The sequence below is a fragment of the Gekko japonicus genome, unplaced genomic scaffold (genome assembly GCF_001447785.1).
Source record: "Gekko japonicus isolate JY-2015 unplaced genomic scaffold, Gekko_japonicus_V1.1 scaffold3068, whole genome shotgun sequence".
NCBI lineage: Eukaryota > Metazoa > Chordata > Lepidosauria > Squamata > Gekkonidae > Gekko > Gekko japonicus.
This window is the reverse complement of record NW_015163180.1, coordinates 71,886-77,160: the sequence shown is the minus strand read 5'-3', so window position 1 is coordinate 77,160 and position 5,275 is coordinate 71,886.

Below are 5,275 nucleotides of genomic sequence, written 5' to 3'. Positions count from 1 at the left end.
ATGCCAGAAGGCAAGCCAGCCTCCCTGACCCTGCAAACACACAGGACCAGCAGCACTTCACTGAAGAGAGGCCTTGCTCTGCAAAGGGAACCAGGACATTCCTTCACAGACGCCATGGCACCTCCCCACCCCACCCACTTCTGTATATTGATGGTTTCAGGTGAAGCATGTACTCAGCTTCGCCCTAAACAAAAGAACTTCTTCCATTATAGGATTTGTGTGCAGGGACATCCACGAGCCACCCATCCTGATAACGCAGCTGTTAACCATCGGATGGTTAACACCAACTACTGGCAATGGAGCTGGGACATTGCTATTCTTTTCTTTCTTTTGTCTTCCCCCATTTCCTTAAGAGGTGTCACTATTAGTCAAACATTACTGCAATTACACTACGATTAATCCCTTTTTCCTGGCCCATTAACAGTAGTTATGCTTCATGGGGACTATGTGACCAAGGAGGTATCTGCTTAAGGTCTCCTGTTTCTTCAGCCATTGCTCCCTCTCTCGCTTCTATCCTAACCCCACCCTATCTTGCCAGTTCCATTCCTTGCACAGTTCGGAGCCTTCCCACATGTGTTGCTGGCCAACTCACAGTTCCTCCCCTTTTTTGCTGCAGATTCTACTCACCCTGTCAGATTCTACTCACCACGTCGGACAGGTAACATATAGCCCAACCAAGGATATTTCCTGCTAATGCAACCGTCTCTATATTTTTCTACCTAAGATTCCTAGATCTGTATTGTGTGTGTGTGTGTATGTTTGATTTTATATTGTATGTGTAAGAATCATTAGTAAAACAACGACTGCTTTTAGACATCTTGCCTCAGCATCTATTTCTGGGCTCTGGATAAACAGACTCCAGTATACACAGGTTATTGATCCCGTAATTAAAGCCTATTGCCAGTAAATATTCATATTTCCCCACTATTTTTTTAAGTACCCATAAGGTACACTTTTATTATTTTTCATATTATATACCAACAGACAAACATACTACATAACAAACATCCACTTACACACATAAAACATACAAAGAGATCAGTATATTTTCTTATAACTCTATTACCACATTTAAAGAATTTCTATAAGTTTGCTTAAGTTTCTGTATACTCTTATCTTTTTACCATAGTTTCTATTTAACGATAAAAGATTAATAATACCAAAGATTTCATTACTTTAAGCTATGCATTTAAATTGTACCAATCATACAGTTTTTTCCACGTCTTTTGAAATGTTGGGTCTAACTCTAACCCAACAGACCCAACATATTTCCCCACTATTTATTAAAGAAATAAGTCAATTGGCTAACGGCGGGCAATAGCAAACCACCTCTGGTCGTCTCTGTGCTTTGAGAACCCTACTCGGTTGCCCTGAGTCAACTGCAACTGGATGGCACTTAATTATTGCCCTGACATGGATGGCCTGCTAAACCGATCCCATCAGATCTTGGGAGCTAATTAGGTCAGCCTTGGTTAGTATTTGGATGCGAGACCATCCAGGAATCCCAGAGTCACTATGCAGAGGCAGGCAATGGCCAACCACCTCTGTTCATCTCCTGCTTTGAAAACCCTACATGGTCGCCATAAGTCAGCTGCATCCTGTTGGCGCTTCCCACCGCTGCATTAAAATAATTGCTGTTATGTATTATTACTGAAAAATGCAGAGACAACTGGTGTGAACGACTCCGGTGAGCCCTCAAAGTGTCCAGCAACAACAGCCAAGAGTTTTGTTCCGCCTTCCAGCTGAGTCCAGCCTGCAACGTAATTCGGAGAGCAGTTTTGAATGGCCGTCACTCGAGCAAAGCTCCACTCTCTGCTCTCCGCAAACTCTTATTGACCTGGCCTGCTGTTCTCATCCTGTCCTTCCTCCAAATGAATGCCAAGGAAAAGAGGAAATTTATAGCCACTGTCTGGCAAGAAGGGCTTCTGAAAGGAAAGAGCTGTAAACCTTTCCAGCAGAGAGGGATCTTGGAAGGTGCTTTCCCCCTAGGGCAGTGGTGGCGAACCCATGGCACAGGTGCCAGAGGTGGCACTCAGAGCCCTCTCTGTGGGCACGCGTGCCATCGCCCCAGCCAGGCCCAGACCATCATTAAAGGGTCGAATTCTCTGCCAAATAATTTTAAGTAAATGAAAGCATTTGGGATTGCTTTCCTTACTTTGTTTGGATCATCTTAAATTAATGTATGAGTTGTTTTTTCTAAAGTAAAACAGGTTAAATTGCCGTGTTGGCACTTTGCGATAAATAAGTGGGTTTTGGATCGCAAGTTTGGGCACTCGGTCTCTAAAAGGTTCGCCATCACTGCCCTAGGGTGTCTCCGTGCAATCCTAAACAGCTGTGCCCTTTTAAATCCATTGGTTTAGAAAAGTATAACTGTGCATGGGATTGCACTGTAATTCTGCCATAGATTTGTACTGGTGAAACTGTCTCGTCTTTGACATGACTGCCCTTGTTTTCTCTCAAGAAAATTAAGCCGAGGACCACATCTTTTCCATTTGCTTGGCAAAAAACGGTAAGAGCAGCGTCTGCTCTGAATGGCTACTCAGTTGCAACATTGCAAAAAAAAACCCTACAACCCTGTGCCCAACAGTAATTTAAACCCCACTGAGTGCCTATGAGATGTTTTTTTGCCCTTAAGTGCCTGCTCGTTCATGGGAATAGGCCTCCCGAGGGTATTCTCCAGAAAGTAGCCTGGCCCACTTGGCAACAAATTGGGCATTCAAGGGCTGCCAAGTTTGCTACAAATAAAACATCCCGTCTCACAGTGAGCAAGACGACCTGATGCCGCGCTCGTAAATGCTGGAACGCTCAGACACGCTTGGCCGTAAGACCATCTTCGGCTAAGAGTTTTGTTCCTGGTGATCTCAGATCTTGGAAGCTAAGCAGGGCTGGCCCTGGTGAGCACCTTGATGGGGAGATCATCAAGGCAGCCCTGGTGCTGAGCGGAGGCGGGCAACGGCAGACCCCCCTCTGCTCATCTCTGACCTTGAAGACCCTGTAAGGGGTTGCCGTAAGTCGGCGACAACATGACAGCGCTTTCCACCACCAAGGTAACAGACACTCCCACGCTGCTTGACTGCTGCAGATGAGGTTGTTATGCCGCGCTGAAGCCAAAATGGAGTGGCTCCCCCCATTCTCCCCCCCCAGCACCCCCTCCCTTGTAGCAAACATGTTTCCAGGATCGAGCTCTATGTGTTGGCATTGTAAACAATTTAAGGGTTGGTTCTCCCATATGTGGTGGGAATGTCCAGAGGTTAGAGGCTTTTGGTTAAAAATAATACAAATTATAAAGAAAATATGTAAAATCTCATTGAACGTAGACTTTAAACTAATGTTAACGGATATATTAGGAAATAAGGCGGTTAATAAGGAAACCCAGGCTATACTCAAAGCTATGGTGTTAGCAGGCAAGGCAGTGATAGCTCTGGGCTGGAAAGATAAGAGTAAATGGACAATAGATACCTGGCACACCTATTTGTTTGAATTTGTGCAGTCGGACATCATCGAGAAATTGCGCCAGAAGACCACATGGGAGGATAAAGCTGAAGAAATTAAAACCAGATGGAAGATCTATTTAAAGTGGATAACATCGGAAGGAAGACAGGGCATTCGGTGGAAGATTCAGACTTTGTGCCCGTGGCTGTGAATGAAGGACCAACAAACAAGGGGTTGAGGGAGGGAGGGGGGAATTTAACGATCATATAAAGCAAGGAGAAGAAAGATATGATGTAATATATAGAAAACTTACAAAAATAAATGTATTTTTTTTAAAAAGCTTTCATCTGCTTGTGGGGACGTGAGTGGCATCTTTATGCTTCTTGTATTGGGACTGAACGGAGTCCTAAGCAGCCAGATTTTTAAATGGCTTTCTCCTTTTTTTTTTTGGCTAACTGTTGCTATTAAATACCGACTTTCACGTGGAGACTACGGCAGTGAGGGAACAACGGGTCCCATTGTGCCCCAGAATGGCAAGGCCGCATCTGCTCTCTGTGAGAAATGCTAATGGAGAGCTAATTAGGCATTCAGGAGCCGTTTCCTCTCCTCTTTAGGACAATGGCCACGTTTATGAGATCTGTGCCAGTGGTGGAGAAACTGTGCGTGGAAGATGTTGAAAGTAATCAAAGATTTTCCTTGAGTCCTGGCCAAATTAAGACGAGCGGAAGGCTAACAATGGCTCCACTTTGAAATGCCTCCAGATTTCCCACGAGACAAACGAGGTTTATTTTGTTCTTGGGGAGGAGAGGAGAGGCAGTGAGGGAATATCTCCTTTCCCATTGCAAGTGTCACACTCAAAGGGTGCCCCACGGATCCCTCGGCCTTTGCACACAAGCCCCAGTGGCTCCCATTTAGCAGGGATTGTCCCAGTTTCCTGGTATGTGTCTTAGATAAAGTTTCACAAGAGTAGCCCTGCTGATCTACAGTAGAAGAGCCAAATTTGACTACCAGAGCACCGTAGGCACTCACAAGATTTCTGTGGTAAAAGCATTTGAAAATCAAAGCTCTCATCATCAGAGTTTTAACTATTGGAAGCTTATACCGTGGCAATCTTGTTGGTCTTTAAGGTGTTACTGGACTCGAATACAGTTCAGTATCTGATAAAGAAAGACTTGCTATTTATCCCTCTTTGGGGGATATTATTTTATGGCTGGGAGTTGCTATTCTTTACATTTCAGCTCTGTGCAACTTAAATCTTCAAGTCGGGAAGGAGCATCAATGCGGGCTTGTCCATTTTGTGCATGTGCACATAAAGACGCATGCCTGAAAATTAGGGAGTCCTGTGGCACACACAGGCAGCAGTCTCTGCATGTTATGTGGCGGATGAGTTCATTTCAAAGAGCTATGACCAGGGGTCATTTCTTGCGGGAGCGCGCGGGAGCAGAGCTCCGGCAGTAAAGAGCCCAGGGGACGGGCACATGCAACTAGCCCCGCCCCCTGCTCCCAGCAGCCCTTAATCAGAGCAAGAAGCAGCCTGGTAATCTGCAGAGCCCCCTCCCCCCGGTCCAAGACAGTCCCGTGGCACCTTTAAGACCCAGTTTTATTCAGGTACAAGCTCTCCTCTGTGAGGACAGATATGCACTATATGCCCCCCCCCCCCCCAATAGCTAGCAATCCAAAACAGTCCAGTGGAGCCTGAGTGGTGGGTGTTGCCTTCTGACACACTTCCGGTGATGTCAGGGGGCGTGGCATATGCAAATGAGTTGTGCTAATGACCTCCTGCACCTCTTTTTCTACGAAATGACCCCTGGCTATGACCAATGTTATACATACGGTTGCCAAC